The sequence below is a fragment of the Poecilia reticulata genome, linkage group LG12 (assembly GCF_000633615.1).
Source record: "Poecilia reticulata strain Guanapo linkage group LG12, Guppy_female_1.0+MT, whole genome shotgun sequence".
Taxonomy (NCBI): domain Eukaryota; kingdom Metazoa; phylum Chordata; class Actinopteri; order Cyprinodontiformes; family Poeciliidae; genus Poecilia; species Poecilia reticulata.
In genome coordinates, this window is record NC_024342.1 from 5,445,852 (window position 1) to 5,465,927 (window position 20,076).

Genomic DNA, 20,076 nt, shown 5'->3' on the forward strand with positions numbered 1-20,076 from the left:
CAATTTCTTATAGGACTGTTTAAGTTGTTCTGCTGCCGCTCACCAGGAGCAGACAGGGCGCTCAATTTCCTGGATGGGAAAAGGGGTGATGTGTTTAGGAGCATTAGGGAAACTTAAGCTTCCAGAAAGTTATTTGCAGAAGAGTAAGGATTCCATTGAAATTTATATCAATCACAAAAACCTAATTTACATGCTTCATGTGTAATGAATGTTTATTTACCCCCATCTTTCCAAAACATCAATATATAGTCCAGCCCTGCTCTCTCCATCACCATGGAGACACTAAAAGAAGTAGTTCTCACTTCCTGTAATTAAATATTTCCACACGTTTTCTCAATGTTGGTTGAATGTATAGAAAAACACCCAAGTCCTGTCATGTCATTTAAAGTTTACAGAAAACATGAACTACAGAATCCGAAACAAAACGCTGGTTAATATTCAACCAGTTTGACATTTTTAGCATCCATGAAGCTCCGCCTTCATTTCCAAACAAAAATTTCACCAACTTTTATCTAATTTGGTTCTGCTAAGGTAGGGAACAAAAGACTATTCTTGTTCTTTCTCAAACACATACATCAAGTAGCACAAAGCAGTAAAAACATTTTTAAAAAATCAACTAAACAAAAAATTTTAAGAAAAGCAAACTGATACAGCAGCAAAACAGTTTCATTTTCACAAGAGAAGAATATCAGGCTGCTTAAAAAGCCAGTCATTAATGATACTAACACCTTCTTAAAAAGTTCAGAGGTGTCAGTTTTATTAACACAACACACATCTCACACCAACAGGTTCAACTGAAACGACAAAACCCTGTAAAACAGTGACCACAGACCCATCTTTCCTCAACTCAACAATGATTTACCTAAAACACAATCAGAGCCTCTCACCAGGAAAGCACAGCAGATCTTCTCATGTCTCCGCCGACCCAAACAGATGTTGCGAGTCGCTTCCCATTCCCTCAATAATCACATGAGCCAGCAGTTTAAAACCAGTCTCACATGGGATGACAATGCCAGAATTCATCAAGCTCAAACTGCGCTCGCAGAGCGTGAGACATCGTTTCACACATGCCCCGGCCACAAACGCCCACTCCATGGAGAATCATTGACATAAGCCGTCTTGTAGCGGAGAAGGTTGCCTAAACAACTTGCGTGCGAGTCACAGAAAAACTGCAACCAAAACACCCCCCAGTCTACCATTAAGCTTTCCATTTCACCTTCTTCCTAATTGTGTTTTTGTTCATTAAATCCCATTGGTTGATATGTGTTCAAAAGAGAGCAGGGGACTAATGGGAGTTTTAATGCAGGGTGGGTTTGATTAACCTCTGGGAGTTTTTACTGAAAACTTTTTTTGAGGAAATAAAATTTATAACCTCAGAGTAATTACTAGCAGAAGACATCGAGTGTATTTTGTAATCGACTTGATGAAACTAGGAAATGTGGGACAGTCTGAGTCAGATAAGGGATATGATTTCTACCTGCACTGGATTCATTTCTAATTAGATCAAAGATCTACTGGATTTTAAGTCAACATGTCCTGTTCACACAAAAATGGCAATTTAATGTACCTTATACACACCTTTTTATTCTTTTTATTATATTTTTTTTTAAATGCTTACATATTAGTCCAGCTTTGAGGAATCTCAAACTAATGAGTTACAAAAACACTTAATATACCTTTGGGATCAAAATATTTTTGAATACTAGAGAAATTACAGGAATTTTTTTTCTGGCAAAATGGAGCATAGATTAAGGCATCTCATTGCAATGAAGTAAATTTTTAAACCATATTTGTGTGCATCACCTTGTTAGGCACTTTGAGTTTCAGTTTGTAATGTTCTTCTATGTACATAGTTAAATTAAATCTATGCAACGGAGTGATTCGTACTGTTTTCTTTTTCATTTCCCAATACCACTGATCCTGCTGATAACCACAGACCCTTTCTCTAAAGACCTGCTTTCAAACACAAAGCCTCCTGAAACAATGGCTAGAAGTGCAACTGAAACAGGTAGAAAGACGAGCCTCTCTGTAATGTCGCAGACAGAGAATGCAGCAGAAGGGAGGACCTGAAGTTCCAGTTTTGCTTCCCCTCTTGACTTTCATTCTCACCACTGAGCCGCTGGTCTCAGTGGTCTTACGTGACTCTAGAAAAACAAAACCATGATTGTTTTCTTTGAACGTGCTGAAACGAGGGTCAGTAATCCGATCTGCGACAAAGAGCTGTTTTTTACAGCATCTTCCTGATCTTCTACTCCCGAGTGGAGCGGCTCTGAATGAATCATCTACATAATGACTAGACATTTTCTGCCCACTGATATTTGTGTTGCAACAATGGATGTCACTATACTTAGTGGAATACATTTGTTTCACAACAAAACCCATTTATAGAAGTCAGAAAAGCCTTCTTATGGAATCGGATGGTGATGTAGAAGGCAAGCTGAATATTGGATAAAGTCAAGATGTTATGCTTTAGCAACTCATGAAAGGATAAAGAAAATTGTAGGGTACTTGTAAAAGGAAATATGATTATTTGTATCATTTCAAACACATCCAGGTAACATTTAAAAACTGAATTTATGAAGGTTGGGTCATCACACTCGCCATGATCCCAGCTAAATTCCTACGCAATTCACAGTATTTTACTAAGCGTAAAATACTAAACGGAAATACACAACTCTGAACTCTTGTTGTGCCTTTTCGCATATCAAACAAAAGTAATGTGAACTCCAGCTAACCCAGACTGCCAAAGACCTTTAGACATGCTGGAGTCAAGTTTTCCTCACCCTTCTCTCTATTTCAATCATCACAACGTCTTCACCCACCCTGTGAACTTAATCATCTTGGTCACCAGAATGTGTGGTGGTTTTTATGCAGTGTCAAAAGTGTAGAGAAATAAATATGACATCAGTAAATATTGGTAATCAGCTGTAACAGCAGGATAAAAAAAATTTCATATCACTTGATCCACAACAATGACGTTACCTAATCCCGCAATACTCTCTTCAGACTCTTTGTCTGCACTGGTAAAGGAGATTCTCTCACCTCAGCATGCTGAATGCTTAGGGAGGCTGATACGTCAGAAGAGTTGTATTTATTTTTTCTATTAATATGATTATTAATTATTATTATTATTCGATTAATATAATCATTTGAACACTTGGAGGCATTCAGACTGTGCATAGAGAATTATACTACCGTATTTTCCGCACTATAAGGCGCACCTAAAAACCTTCAATTTCCTCAAAAGCCGACAGTGAACCTTATAATCAGGTGTGCCTTATATATGGACCAATATTGAGCCACAACAGGTCTAGCAACTACGGTAAGCAGCCACCGACTTCATTTTTCCCCGTAGTAGAAGAAGCGCGCCGTGCATGCTGGGATAGTTGTCAGAACGCTGGTTTGTTAATAAAGTTTGACTGMCCTATCTACCTACCGACCTGATAATCAGGTCGTCTGYAGGTCATTTAGCACCACGTTCTCCACGAACATGCTGTGCGCGAACGGAGAAGGGTGACCATCGTCCGGCCACACCCCAGCCCAGTCGCGGAAGGCTCTCCTCGCGGACCGGAGTCGGACTATTTTGTTGACATTCTTTATGTCAACAAAGTGGCTTTAGACATTCATCCGAGGTGCTTCGACTAGGGTTACTAAGGGACCAGCCGCTATACATTTAAAGCCGGGGGGGGCGGAGACTGCGGCGGCAGCGTATCGGTTGGTCTGTGTTACCGAGAAAGCAGTTGGGCACAATTTTGCAACACCAACACCATGAGTGAAACAATGACTGGGGCAGCTACTATATAAAGTACTCGGGGACAGCTTCTTTACAAATGCCGATGTTTAATAATAGAGTACAGAGCAAATCGGCAACCCAAACTGTAGTGTCTATTCTATGCGCCTTATATATGAAAAAAGTTTTAAAATAGGCCATTTATTGAAGGTGCGCCTTATAATCCGGTGCGCCTTATAGTGCGGAAAATACGGTACTCTGCCTACAAAAACTATTCACCTCTAAGGGGGTTTTACTCTTTTTATTGCTTTTACAAAACAATGATCAACAAAATGTAAATTTTTTTGACAAAATTACAATAAATAAATAAAAACTGTCAAAGTGAACACTGATTTCTACAAATTTGCAAAATACGTAGTTTAAAATAAGTGATTACATAAAATGTCACCCCCTTCAAGACAGTATTTAGTAAGTACTGACTTGACACCTAAGATACCGCCTTAGGTGTCAACCAGACTTGCAGATCTGGGTGCTGCCAATTACCCCGCTGCATGATGTTGCCACCATCATGTTTCACAGTGGGGATGATGTGTTTGTGGTGATCTGCAGTGTTTGGTGTCTGTCAAGCTTGGCATCTTTTCTGGTGGCCAAAAAGCTCCATGTTGGTCTCAGACCAAAGAACTTTCTTCCACTCCACCATGGAGTTTCCCACATGTCCTTGATCTCCATTACACTCATTCTGAGAGCGCCATAACCAACTGGTTGGACCTCTGTTGAATAAAGTCAGTCGCTAACTAGGTCAATATTTATGCAATCACGTATTATATACGTTTCATATTTTTATTTTTTATGTTCTGAAACAAGCCTCTGTTGAGTTTTTTTTTATTTTATTTTTTTAAAAAAAGCTAAATTATGTTGATAAAAACGAGTTTCTAAATAAAAAAGATCAAAAGACAAAACAAGAGATAATTTTTAAGCCTTCATGTTAATTCTAAATAAATTAACAGGAAGGTGACATTGACGTGATGCAACAAATGCAATAACGATGCATCATAAATGACACACAGTCCACATGACGTTACAGGATGTTGATAATGACATTTCACAAAAACACAAACCTTTCTTCATATTAATAAACACGGTTTAGAGTCTCAGACACCCATGTCAAGATCAGTAACAGCGGACCAGCAACTCAAGATCTGACGACTAGAGCAAAAGAAATTGCTGTGTAAGTGATAACACCCTCATTAACTGGAAAAGGATCATATACTGAATACATTACAACTTCCATTCAGTATCTGCATGTGTAGGATATATTTTCTCTGATATCTACTCTACAAAGGAAGCCTGAAAATATTCGAAATCTGGAATGGCTTCATTTAATACCCTTTGAGATGACCGTCATAATTACTTTAATGAATAATTCCCCATGTTATCTAAAGACACAGATGAGCCTGAGGTGAATGAACGGAGACCTACTTTGACCCAATCTGTTCAGGGCTTCACAACAGGAAGGTTACGGAGATGCCTCAGGTCCCCCAGAGACTGACAGAAGCTTGGCAAAAGGCAGTCCCTCCTTCAAAGGTTACGTTGTCACTACCACACATCGAGATCATCAATAAGCGTGTTTATGCTCTGGGCTTTTGCGCGAGCGGCTAATCGTTGCTCCTGTATTTCACCCCATCTTGAAATGTTGGCCTGTGGGGGGCAGGGGGAAATATGTAAACGGCTGTGACGCTTAAACCAACACAGCATAACAAACACAGGGCTGACATAAAATGATGATAAACATAATTTTATTAATTTTCCATAAGCCCATTAATACAAAAGTCACAGCCAGAACCCGTACACTGCCAAAGGCCCTAGACGCAGAAGTTAACGCTTACTCAACCGTGAAGCTAGACAACAAGAAAAACAAACTGGTTGCCATTAGCAACCACATGAAAACAGCTTCCTAAGACGTGTATCTGCCAGGTGGATAATGCGTGCTTCTTGATAGACCGCAGACTCTCATGAACTACCTGCTTGAGATTCTGAAAGCCACTTCCTGGCTACATAAAGACAGACGGCAGAGCTGCTGAAATGTGCAACAAGACAATATCCTGTGAGATGAGCTCACCGCAGCCGTCAGCCAATGCTGAATCTCGATCGACGCGAAGGACGTCAAGAGATTTTACAATGCGAAATGTACCAATCGCTTTAAAAGAACAGTGACGTAGGCAGAGCTGGAAGGAAAAACAACTAGTTAGCATAAGTAAAACATTGTTTTCAATCACCTATCTGACCACATTTACCTTTTCACAGTGGAGTCCATGAGCGGCAGCCAGAGTTCAGTCATTTGGTTTAAAAACAGTTGAGGACACAGCGAAAGCTGCAACAGGATGAACAGGTCCACTGACTGCTGACAAGAGTTTGCCTAAATATTTGCATAATGTGGTACCATCTATGCTGACTTTGAAATAGTAAAGCGAGTTCATCCAATATGTTTTGTCGTGCTACTCTTCCCATCAAAAAATGCAGAAATCTAAAACCAGTCTCAGTTCGTCACAAAGAAAATATGCATTAAAAAATAGAAGAAGCCACTTCACATCAGGTTGCTTCGACAAGACGTTGCATAACCTCTGTGGTAAAGGTTAGATTTTTTGGACTGCTCAGGGAGGCAACAGCATCAGAGACTCAAAGTTTGTGGCCAGAAAGATAATAAAAAAAAACATCAACAACAAAGAAAGACTTTTTGGCATTTGTTCTGATTTTTATCTTTAAACTTCCGATGCTGTGCAACAATTAGATATGAACATACAAAAAAATAAATAAATCTGTTGGTCAAGTCAGTATGTTTTTCAAAAAATATTTTATTCAAAGGACAGGACCGCCTTAGCAGCTAGTGGCTTTCGTGGAATTCATGTTTCTATTTTAATGTGGAACACACGAGTACCATGTAACTATGTAAACATCATTGCAAGATAAAATACAAGATTTCTGCAGCTTTTTAAAACCTTTTTAAGATAATTATGAAATGTACAAAATTCATCCAGCCAACTGGCGATAAGTTTCACTTACCCAAGATATACGCAAAGAAGCTAGCTAGCTAGCAAAGGTATATTAGCAGCTAATAAAAACTTTTGACTGATAGAAAAGTTCTATAAAAGTTTGTATAGAACATACCAAATTAAATTGTCTGCCACAACAAAATTTAAGAATGTAATTAATGTATTTAATGCCAACTTGCTTTTTTTAAAATGAATTTGTCGTTTAAGACCTTAACTTTAGATACTAAATTTAAGACTTAAGGATGTGCGTACAGCCAGTTTTAAATGGGATGAAACAACAAAAATACAAAATAAATGTGATATTCCACACACTGGTAAAAAAAACAAACCCTGATAGTCATTTATCAAATACTTTCACTGCAAACACATGATGCATGTAAATCAGCATATTGCATATCCACAAAAAGGGGAAAGGTTAATTTAAATGACAATATTTTCTACCTCAACAAAACCCAGCTTCATCACCTCTTTTAGAGTTTAAAAGGTTAAAAATACAAGAATGTCTTACAGTCCATTACCAACAGAGTAAGAAAGCCCCGGTGTTCACCCTGCTTGACTTTAAAGCCATTTATAATATGCATTTAGCATTTCCTTTGCAGGGGGTTCTAATAAAACATCATAGAGGTAAGGGGCAAGTAGAGGAAATGCATAATGTTGAGTTCAAGTGCTAACAAACAGTGAAGGTTGTCTCTTTTGAACCCATTCAAGCAAAAACAATAAAAATATAAAGCCCTGAAGGTAGATCTAACGATCTAGGTCAGCCCCATAGCTGCCCAAGAAAGAAAGAAGCAGCGAAACAATGGTACACTAGATAAAGACAATAGCAACATAGGAATAAATATATGTTTTTTAAAAACTCCTTAAAAATAACTCTCCTCAGTGAACATGTTTAAAAGAGGATGCTCCAGCCATAAATGAAGACCTGCACCAGCAATCTGCCACAGTTGCTTGTTTGTTGTTCTTCTATGAGGGCGAAGCAAACCGAGGGAGAGCGATACGATTTGCCAAGATTCAATAACCAGGTCAGACATATTCAGGTCAGAGCTATGCATCCATGCAGACATTACAGCAATTTCCCTGCTTCCATCCTGAGGAAGGTTGAAAAGAAGATTTCTCCTAATTGCCTCCTCTTCGGATCTGATCATTAAACAGTTTCAAACAGCCTGCAAACACAGCAGCCTCAATAATTGTGTTTTAATGTGTTGTAATTATACTTTACTACTAAAAGAGTCCATTAAAATGTACATTTTAACTGAAATATTCATGGTAAATATAATTTTTCAGCCAGAAACATAAACCAAAGCACTATTAGATTGCATTAGTTTCATCAAGTTGTGCGTCACATGTACGGTAGGTAAATAGGTCTGCCTTAGGAAATGCATTGCATTGCAATTTGAAATGCCTTGCTGCTGAAATGTGCTATACAAATAAAATTTGATTTGATTAGGAATATTCTGACTAATCAAAAATGCTGCTAAACAAGATGTCAGAACTGAATTCACTGAAAATTTTCCCATCATATTCCTAAGAAAAGTTCATCTTAATCATTCATCCTCAGCAAGGATGCCAGAGGCAGTAACTACTTATGTGTAGGGAATTTGCCCCTGGAGCTGAAGTCAACATTAAAAAACAAGTTACCATGAATCTGTCGTCATGACAATTCACAGGACGGACGGGATTTCTTTTCTGAAGCAGTAGCTCAACCACCTGGATTTACAGAGCGGGAGCTCCGTCATCAGAAGAGAGCTATGAATCATTCATTTTCTGTCCCATGTAATTTGGCACCTGTATTAGTGAAATGAGGATGCCGGTTTCATTTACTGAGAAAGCCTTTGGCAGCAGCAGAAGGACAAAGAGCAAAGGAATTACAGGAGAAGTCTTCAACCAAGTAAAAGCTGCACTAAAGAAACGGAAATGCCTCGGCTTTCAATACACAAACCGGTCTCTGTCAACAAAGCTATGCAAAGTTGTCATGTGACTCCTGCTGTTACTTTCGGCCTTCCGTGATTGGTCGAAACCGGTCCTAAGTTGAAATACAATGCATTAATCATTTAAAAAAAAAATCTGGCTATGCTCCCTATACCTAAGCAAAATATTACTGAACTCCAAAAACACCACTCTTCAGTGGAGAAGCGGTTGCTGCTGAAAAAAGCCTCTGCGGAAAGTTGAATGTTTCAAGAGTCAATTGGAGGAAACACAAAACTGTTTGAATTTTTAATAACTGATTTGTTTCTCTTTTTTTAATGGAAGAATATCAACTGCTCCTTCAGGCTGATACTTTTAAAACAGTGAGTGAGACTTCAGCAAGCGACAAGAAGGAAGGTATCACAGCAAAGGCAGTGTCACGTCGTTTAGGACCAACTCATCATGGAGTACACACAGAGGAGTGCAGTTATGATAGATGCTCTAATTGCCCCAAACAGATGCTAAACACAGTTCAACATAGATCTGTAATCATCATGGCTTTTTTTTTTAAAAAACTAATTTAACTGTAGAGCGGTGTAACACAGACTGCTCTCTCTCTCTAGCGCACGCATTGTTGGACTCTCCTAGACAAAACCTCTGATCAAAACAAATGAAATAAATAACTGATTTAACAATCTATTCTGCAACAGTAAATCTGAGTTTTTTCCTAAAATGAGCTGTTATTAATCTTTTTTTCTGTTGGAAAAAGTAAGATGGTATTTCACACTTATTTTTGGGTTGAGCAAAAAAAATAAAAGTAGAAAAACATACTATGTCTTATAAAGAAGGAAAGAAGTTGATTTTGTTTGGTTTTGCCAAATTAAATACCTTTCTCTCTCACAATATGGAGAATTTTACTGTATTTGTATATTTTATTAACAAGAAAGAGAAAAGCTCTTAAAGCTGGTCCCAAATGTGTGTTTTTTTAACCAGCAAACATTTTTGAAGTCTGTAACACTAAAACTTTATCCTGACAGTAGAGAAGAAAATATTCATTATTTAGAAACACGTTGAAATCACCAAGTTTAAGTTTCACAAAAACTGACAATCAGCCACAAAATCTCAAACCACACCTGCTCGACAAAAAATAATGACGTGTTTTCAACAGGATAATAAAGTGACATGATTTTATGACCATTCGACTCGACGTAGATCATCCCTTCTTCAGTGTCCACTTCAGGGTGTATACAGTCATCACGGGGTGGGTTCAAAGATTTATCACAACGGATTGTTGTGACACACCAAAAGAACGTGCTACCCTGTGTGTGTTTATTACATTAGCAATGATTTATTGGACACTGTTTTCTAAAGTAACTTACAAGCACAGAGTGGCTAAAGTACAAAAATAAATAAAATAAATACCATACAGCAGCAAAAATCTGTGAACCCGGATTTGTGCCCATGATAGAAAGAAGCAAAAAAAAAAAAAAAGCTAGCTAGCAAGAGTATATTTGCAGCTAGTTACCGGTAGCCTCAAATGCCCGGAGTCGCAGAACGCATTAAAGATGTTTGTGTGCGAGTCAAAAACAATTTGGCTGACAAAATTCCCCACAACAAATTACGCGACAAAATTTAAGACCTGTAATTGACCTTCTTAAAGCTAACTTGCTTCTTTTTTCTGAATTTAAGACATTTATTTTAGTCACAAAAACTTAACACTTTTAAATGGTGTGCGCACGGACACCCTGTCTTAAGTTCACACCTTGCCTTTGAAAGGAAGCCACAGAAAAACCTCCTTTGACTTCAACTGTATGAAATGTTAAATACTGTGCAAAGATGTTTTGCAGGCACTGTAATATTTTCTGAGGGAATTATAATGCACTCAAGATTATTTTCTAATTTTCACAAGAGGACACCGTAGCTTGTCTGTTTTCTTGAATAGAGTGTTCTTGTCTCTTGTCAAGTAATGTTTAACTGAGCAATGCGATTGCTAAAACAGAAACCAGGTCAGAAATGACAATAAATTAGCTACACTACTATCAAGTACAATCTCAGCTGTGATAACAGCACGAATGAAATGACTGGTATGTATTTCATACCTTGTCATTTATGACTCAAAGACTTGGATCCCAGTGGTTGCCCTTTGACAGATCCAACAAGTTGATTACCTGAGAAAAAAAAAGATTAGGCCAACATCAGAAAGGTAACATTTAAAAATGCTAACTCCTATAAATACTTTTTTTTTTTACTTATTTGACATTTTACACCATTAATGTTAACATAAAAACAGAAATCAAAGAACTGCTTTGAAACTCACAAACTGCAAACTTTGATCTACTTGCTGTAACATGTGTGAAAATTGACGCTTTAGAAAATAACTTAAAATAATAAATTCACAACAGCATTACATGTGCACTTTCAGAATGAATCTAAAAAACTGATCTTACCAAAATTGTTTACCTGAAACAATTAATCAATTATTGAGATAATCTGTTATTCATTAACAGGAGTATGCACACTAAAAAAAGGCCATTTGGTGAAGAAAACTTATTCAGAGCAGTAAATACATCCATTTTACATTTAAGATGAAACCACCGTTGTCTATATGTTTTAGCCAAAACTCCTCAAGTTGTATCGTTTTAGCTTCACCTGGTTCAGATTTACTAAAGGAATGCTGTGGCATTTCATTGTAGGCCATAAAATGTTTATTTCCTTATTGAAAAAGTTAATTGGATTATTTTTTTATTAGCATCTTCTAATTCATTTCTAATATTGTATTAAAAAAAGGATTTTAGCAGTTAAATGAAAAATCAGTAGAACATGCCCTTTTTTAATCCAATCAATCGTCACAATAGAGGGGTTAATCGATAACTAAAATAATCATTAGTTGCAGCCCTAAAAATAAACAGAACTAGCTAAAAAGACGAGATCAGCTCTGTCCTCGAGGAACACAACAGAGCTGCACAACAGGAGGGAGGGAGGGATTGGACGAAGCAGCAGCAGAAAGAGAGAGAACGGCATGAAGGAGGAAACATTTCTGACTTATTCATAGAGGCTCCCGATCGGCTCCAAACACATTGGACTGCACTGACACTCATTAGTTTCTGCCCCACTTCCTCAGGGGTGCCTTTATCCTCATCACATCTATTTGGGATAGAGTCTCGACAAAGAAAACTTCCATCCATAACACACAGAGGAATAAAGAGAGAGAAGCTCCCATTTCAAGTTGAAGGGGGCTGACAGGAGAGGTGGTGGGGGTGTTGGGTGTAATGGCTCTGGATTTTCTTTCTCCTCTTTTATTCCCTTTGATTCAGCACCACTGCAATCCATGAAACTGAAAGTGGCTGGGAGAAGGAAATCACCTGAAAGACCGGAGCGGAAGCACGGCAAACGGGGGGAGAAATTTACTTTGTGTAGAGATGCGTTACTTAGTATGGAAATGCTAATATGTATATAAGCTTTCAATAGCCCAATAGGTATTTCCATTTCACTTTCAAGCACAAATATTCACCTTAGTACCGTTTTTTTTTTTCTATTTGTATTATCACTTTTTTTCCATCAGTAATGATTTTTCAGAAGCTACAGCGTTAGCTTCTCTTGCTAGGCAACCAGCTAAATGTTTACTCTTATTATGATGTGGTCTGTTGACAATTGTGTTTTTAATATATTTTACTATGGATCCAGTTAATTGTTTACTTACGATTAATTTGAATTGCCAACCAACTTTGAGTATTGTAAAATTTAATCAGTAGGAGTTTTCAACTTTCAAGATGAAGATCTTTGAGATCAGAGCGACAAATGAAAGGCAAGAAGCTGCAACAGCCGATACTCTGAGAATGTTATTCAAATGACAATAATAATCTTTTTTTTTTTAAATTATAAATCGCAGTCATGCATGCAATTGTTTAAAAACGTGTCACCAAATACTTGCATAAGCCACTAGAGGTTGCAGCCAGCAAAAAAAATCACACAAAATATAAACCACAGGTATCGGCGGATGGATTTTGTTAGATTTAGTTTGTTTAAAAAAAAAAATTAAAAAAAAAGATTGATTTCTTTTGATAAATCCATGTCACAAAATTAACACATGCACATAAATTCAGACAGTCTGTTATAAACGCGCAATACCGTATAAAACGTTGCAATTTGCAGTACCATAAAATCTGCTATTGACAAGTGAGCAGTGAGTTTTTATTACAAACAAGATACAGTGGCTAATGTTTACACTACTAGCAGCAATAATGTTTTACCTGGGCCTGCAGTCATTCTGAGAAAACTGTCTGTGCTTGATGAGACAAAGTACAAAAGTTAACCTGTGGTAACCCAACGACTCCAGTTTGAATTGCATTTTTATGGGAATGAAACGATTAATCGGATTAATCGATGATTGAAATAGTCGTCAACTAATTTTGTAATCGATTGTTAACTGGAGAATCAGGTCATGTGTAGGAAAAAAAAAAAAAAAAACTTATTCAGAGTTTAAATTAAGCCAAAACTGTACAAACTGTACATTCTGCAATTAAGATAAAACACCTTTGTCTGCAATATGTTTTCGTCAAAATTCCTCAAGTTGTATAGTTTTAGCTTCACCCCGTTCAGATTTACATAAAGAATGTTACGGGTTGCATTTTAGGCAAAACAATTTTTTTTAAAGGAACTGAATTACTTGTTTATGTGCATCTTTTAATGTATTTATAATAGTGTACAAAAAAGCTTAAGCAGTTAAGCGAAAAATCTGTAGAATGTGGGGTTTTTTTAATCAGACTGTTAGAATAATTGATGGATTAATTTAAAAATAAAATAATCATTAGTTGCAGAGCTTTTTGTATAAAGTGATAAATGCATTTGTTTTAGGAGGTATCTGACCATACTGACAAAGTCATCTGCCATCATCGATTTGATTTGCTGTACTATAAACAAGCAAATGCAACATTACATAAATGCAATATTTGACTAAAAACAACCAATTGTACGAAAGCAGCCCGTAAACACCGCCACGCATATTTACTGTGTGAAAATATTCCGACAGGAATGTCCAGTGGATGTTACAACAGATTTCTTCTCGCTGCGTTTACTTCCAGGAACCTCTCTTCCCCCCATGTGGTAAACAAAAACCCTTTCAAAATCCTTCCATTACGCAAGTGAGAACGCAAGTTCCTCTAAAAATGTCATATCATTCCGCAGGCGGATCGAGACCATATTTCCACCCGTATGTTTAGTGTGTGGTCAGTTGGAAATATTTCTTTTTGCAGGTTGTTTTAACCATTAAACACCTAGCATGACAGAAGCATGGCTTGTTTTTTTTTTTTATATCAACAGGGCTGCTGATGAGACTCGACGAGGTGCAGACAGATGCTCTGCTAAGTGGGTCACATGCACAGAGTAATCATTGGGGGGAGGATGGAGACTGAATGCACAGATGTTTCAACCCAATATGTCAGATGTACGTAAATCTACATATTTACACTGATTAAGAGTCAAGCCGCATTCTCACTGAGAATGTCATGGACCAAATATCCATCATATTTAACAGCATTTACATACAAGCATCAATGCGTGTTGTAATTGTAACTTTTTTTCATAACATAAATCACAAATCCTTCAGGCGTCACATCAGCCGAGGCTCTCTGATGTTTATGTGGCATAATTAAAGAGGATTATAAATATTTCTTGATGGGATTTATTTACAACGAGAGCAAAACAGGACAAGAAAACGCCGTGTATCATAATTTAGGTCAGTCCGGCTGAAAATTAGTTGCAATTGGAAAACTGCTCTGAAAGCAGTGGCTCCAACAGGCTTCAGTTACTGTACCGATTCGTCTTAATCCTTGGTATGCAACCGCCGCACCAACATTTGGCGCTTAATCCGAAGTAATCGGTGACAAATCCTTGGGAACAATTAGCTTCACAGGAAGATACAAAATATGCGGATGACAGTCATTCGCCATTCTGGTTTTTCTCTTGGCCAAACCGGTCACGCCGGTCTGAATGAAAGATCGGAAATGGTCGTCACCGGGTTACAGAGATTTGAGTCATGGCCAAGATCAAGATAAGTTGAGAAAAAAAAAAATACAACCAGGATATGTATGAAGTTAAATACAGAAAATAATCCATACAAAAGTCAGTGAATTAAAAACAGGAAGTGACAGAAGCAACTTTTTTTTTTTTTTTTATCCCTGCTGTAGTTAAATGAGAACAAATGTGAGAGACTGGAAGGAACTAGTCTACATCTGCTGTGAAAACATAACTACATGGTTGGGGTAAAAAAAAGTTTTTCTTCATTTAAGCACTGTGAAGACAACTTTGATATAGAGCGCTTGTGAAAAAGGGTTTCAGTTTACATCTTCAAGGTATTGCTTAGATGATAGCTGAACTATGACCTCCAAAGTGAGTTGAAAAAGACGCTTATCCCCAATTTTGCCTGGATTTCTGACCAAACAGCTGAACAGACAATTAAAGAGGCGCGGCAAAAGCAAAGAAGGTGGATTAGCAGCAAGAACTGATGGTGTCATCCAGGATATTTTGGAGTGGAATATCCTCTCTGCCGCCCCAATGTCAATTTGTTAGCAAGTCATGACAATCATGAGACGTATAGCAACAGTCTTCAGTAAGAATCCTCTTCACGTATGTTGTGAGACTGACTGCTACTGGAGATTGTTCCAGCATCTTTAAGGATGCTTTGGATGATACGAGTTTGGGCAACATAATAATTTCCCCTCTGGGATAAATAAAGTATTTTTTAATTGAATTCATAAAATTTTTTAAATGTACCTGACATGTATTATATGTTGGTCCATAACCTAAAACTTCATACATTAAAGTTTGTGGTTGTAAGGTGACCAATCGTGAACATTTTGAAGAGTTAAAAATACTAGTGCAAATCACTGCATGTGTCAAATAAATGTATGTTTCTTTATAGCATTAGATCAAGAGTGAAAGCAAATCTCATGTGAATTTTTACCAAAACAGGAACAAAGCATGAAGGTTTTTCTAACCTCAGGTATAACTTTATTTTTTTTGTGTCAGCCTGCCACAACATTCTATCACCAGCCAAAAATCAACAAAGTCAAGTATGAATTTAGTCACTTTTTTCTTGGAAAAGCTCATTTCTCATTTCGCTTACATGTGAAATTGACTTGCTGGAGAGGAAATGAGAACTCAACCAGTCACCCGCAGGTGGGCATCTTTAAGAAGAAGTAAAACAGCTTCCCTCTTCGGGATAAAATGTCCCTGGACAAACATCCGGAGCCGCGGCGACGGCAAAGAAAAAGCACAAAACACAATGTTACCGGCTCAAAAGCAACACCGAACAACAACACAAAGTCCAGAAATCCGAACCGGGCTCCGATTTCCCACTGCTTTACGGTTTCGGGATCAGCAAGAACTGCAGTGATAAAGGCGATAAAGTTGCCATTCAGCAGGCTTTTAAAACAATAGAACCGCCAAGTAGAATCAGGGAAGAGTTACGAAGAGCCTTTAAAACTAAAAGCGCTGAAACATAGCTGACATTTTTAGTCCAGGCTTTTAAATCTCCATCTTTGAAGAATGGGAAAGCCATCTTTGGAGAAATAACAAGGCAAGACATGAAAATGAGATCAAATGTAGTCTGGGCAGATGTTTGCCTTCTTAAACCATCAGAGGAGCTTAATACAAGTCCAAGTGAACGCTTGTTACACGGTATGAACATTATTTTTTATACTATAAATCATCTGATGGGTTGAAAAGTGAGAAGAGAGAGTGTAAAGTTGAATATGGTGAAAGCGGTAGATTATCATCCACTATGAATATCTGCTGTATGATCTGCATGAGATAAGTGGAAGGCATATTTGCCAACAGTGCTGGTAAAAATAAATAAAAACAAAGTATCTTTTAGAGCAGCACCATTATCTCGCACTGAAAAAATGCGAACGTAACGCTGCATGTTAGGAAATGACAATGTTAGATGAACTAATACTGCTAATACTTTGCACAACCTCATGTTGGCAATTGGACAACACTTAGTCTAACATTTCTTTCGAAGGAAGCTTACAGAGATGGATCTTTGGACTAACTCTCTCCCCGATTCAGCTGTTTGTGTTGAATAATTACATTTCTGAAGGAGCCAATAATGACCCATTTTCAGTCCACTTTCAGAGTTCACTGGGTTTTTTATTTCAAATCAAATCTGTTTCTCCTCAAAGAGTTCATGATTCCTTTGACTGGAAGGACAAAAACAAATAAATAGATAAATAAAAATAAAAACTTCCACAGAACTTGTTAGGCCCGTTACGATAAACTTTGCTGGACGAATCTTGTACTCTTTCTTTGGCACAACCCATTTGTACAAGAGGTCGATTTCTACCCGTTGTTAGATTACAGGCAGAAACAACGACAAGGAGAAGCTGATAGCTCTGTTTACATTCGAGCTGGGAAGGCCTCTGAAGCCTCATCAGATACAGCATCTGTTTACAACATGACAACACAGCCGTCAAATTAGGAGCGCGGGTCTGAAGGCAGCCAAATCCTTTTTTTTTTTCTTTTCCTTGAGACAATCCCCTGATTTGAATGCAGACAGCGTTGCTATCTTGTCACACAACAACACTCTCCCCTTTGACAACCACCACTTTTGTCTGTCAGCACAGTCAGCTCTCGTGCGTTTTGGTAAATGAAATAATCCCAGAAGACAGAACAGAAACGTGGGTGATTCACAACACAGCCGGTCGAGCTCCGATCTAGAGGTTAGTTGCTCTCACTTGACAGGGGGGGAAAATACAGACTAATTAAACCGGACCAAACGGTTCAGCTCAGAACCTCGGCGTGAGAATGAAAACGCCTATAGACAGGCAGTATAGCTGCGCTAATCCCAATCTGTGTAAACAAATGACAAAGCTGCTGCTACAGCTATTAGTTTAATGCTTGTTAGAGGGGATGATAGCTTCATATATTTAAAAAGGTATGGCAGAGGAGCTATGGAAACAGGCTACGTTGTAAATATACATGTGCTCCCAAATGGTCGATTACGCCACTGGATCCATTCCATTTTCATGGAAAAACCCAAATACTTGTTTTTTTAAATTGGGAATTTTTGGAATCTTGATTCCCCAGTTTCACCATTTTTTATTTTACATCTACACCAGTTTAGACCCTCGTTTGACATGAGCAGCAAATTTAGTGCCATTGGAGGGGAAATACTTTGTTCTGACGTGCAACGCTGCATCCACTTTCATTTTTGGTTCTCAACAGATCAAAATGGAGTAATCACTGACCCAAGTGTGCAAAAGATGTTAGCGTGGGGCCCCACACATAGAAGCAACAAATTATCATAATACTTCTACACACTACACTATGTCCACTTGTTCAGGCTGGTGGTGGATCTGTTATGCTGTGGGTCTGCTTCTCTCTCTAAACCACTGCTAGCCTGTGGGATATCAACCAATTTTAAATAAGAAAACTGAAAACGAATCATCACTGTATGATACAAGATAAAACGTATGTACAAAAAATGTTATAAATCACTGATATTTTGCTACTACAATAAACAAATGCTTTCTAAGGTCTTTTACAGATCCTTTTCTGAGAGCAAATAAATGTGGTCGGCTGTGAAGATGGCCATCAGTTCAGATTATTGGTAGAAACCATGGCAAGAGGGCAGCTGATTACATCAGAGCTAGAAAGGCCCTTCAACAGATATAACTGTTAATAACAATAGTAATAAAATAGCACAGCCATCACATTATGAGTTTTAGTTCACGTTTTCTTGCCTGATTTAAATACAGACACAAGCACCACAGTTTAATAAATTGCACAGTTTTTCTAGTTTATTGAGCAATAGCTAAATTAATATTTAAAGACTATTGTCTTTTCTAGGCAGTGAAACTTTAGGATCTCTAGGGGAGCAGTCATGCTGATGTTGATATTAAATTGTAGCGAGAATTAATAATACAGTCCTAAGCCTACGGTTCTTTTTCCATCAGAAATATGCTCACGTTCATTTAAAAAAAAATGCATACCAACAATATCAATATATTTTAAAACAGATTAGGGAAAAATTAGGTTGAATTAATACAGAAGACTGAGGTCGGACAGTATCAGAATGGCACTCCAGAAAGCTATAGTGAAGCTAGCGATAATGTTAGCATGGGGCCCCATAACTTGCGCAAACAAAGACTTACCTCAATTCACGTCGAGCCTTCCCGTCATTAATTTGTGTCCGTGTTGTGGGAAAAGGTGCCAGTATCCGAAAAAATGTTTTCGAGAATTAAGTAGCGGCAAGCTGGACAGTTTTCAGTTACGAGTTTGCCTCGGGTTAGCAGCTAGCTAGTGGTGCCCACTTAAAGAGCAACTTGAAGCTGGCCCACTGCGCACATTTCTTCTTAATCAGCCGTCCTCGAGTTCTTCAGCTGTTTTCGCACTTTTAAGTGTCTCCCTCCCCCAATGGCTCTCAGACGGGTTAAAGACGAAGACCACGGCGAAACCACCCGCGACTGGAGCGAATTAAAGACGCGGAACATCAAAAAAAAAAAAAATCCAAGATGTCCACGACAATCAGTAAGGAAATACAAAAGGTAAAAAAATGCGTACGACCTCCGGGCTGAGCGAAACGTTTTCCTCTAAAGCGTGCCGCACCCAGATGTTTTTGCTCATAATTTCCTTGTGTTTAATCATTGGCCATAGTCGCGGCTGTAAGGCAGTCGCTCGGAGCTACATGGAGGCTGACAGGAATCCAGATGATGAGGTGAGTTTCGTCTCCGCGACCTTTACGTGTAGGAGACGGCTGTCCGCCAGAAGTCGCTTTTCCAGCTTCACCCAAAGCCGCTTCGATGATGCTTTCACTGTCTCACCCAGAGTGTGTGTTTGTGATGATCCCCATGTTCCGCCCTAATGTATCCTTCCTTGCTCAATACGGATCCACCTTGACTAAATACAGCAAGTGTGTGTGCATCCCGCTGTAAATGATGTTTTAAATCCCGTTTCCCAAATATACAAAAGGTGTTTGCACCATTACGTGACGAGACTTCGAACACCGGTAGTGTTTTGGGTCCCCCTGCTGGAAATCCCACATATCGTCTTTAATAAACATGAACTCTAAACAGATTTTGGTCTCTTCCTAATGCTGTCGACATTGGTTATATGTCAAAATGTAGAGTTTAAGGATGTTTAATGCATTTCTTGTTCCATAGAGTTATTTTGTGGTTCTTATTCTTGTATTTATATGTGACTTAGTGTCAACCTGCCAATGGGACGAGATACTTAAATTAGCCTCTGGGCTATAATGTCATGTATTTACATGTAAATGATCATTAAAATGTACTGCCCCATTTTGAAAACATAAAATAAATTTGAACCTCTGAAACACACTAAACTGCCTCATCAGTCTTGATCTTTAACATCTAATAAAGTTTGTCTTTCAGT

At 38.1% G+C, this 20,076-nt stretch overlaps 1 protein-coding gene and 1 long non-coding RNA gene across 6 annotated transcripts in view; one reads left to right on the forward strand and one right to left on the reverse strand.

Moving 5' to 3' along the window:
* Nucleotides 1-19,345, reverse strand: part of erbin (erbb2 interacting protein) — a 60,087-nt gene extending 40,742 nt beyond the window's left edge. For 4 of the 5 annotated variants that reach the window (XM_017307932.1, XM_017307933.1, XM_017307931.1 and 1 more), the window contains exons 1-2: nt 18,837-19,345; nt 10,785-10,853 (exon numbers count right to left, since the gene is read on the reverse strand). The gene's annotated coding sequence lies outside the window, so the exon portion shown is untranslated. The remainder of the gene's footprint in view (nt 1-10,784; nt 10,854-18,836) is intronic. The other variant, XM_008423481.1, reaches the window with a different exon arrangement.
* On the forward strand, nt 19,144-20,020 carry LOC103473330 (uncharacterized). The gene is made up of 2 exons (XR_535003.1): nt 19,144-19,229; nt 19,339-20,020. It is a non-coding gene; the product is annotated as an uncharacterized LOC103473330 (long non-coding RNA).
* The last annotated feature ends 56 nt before the right edge of the window (nt 20,021-20,076 follow it).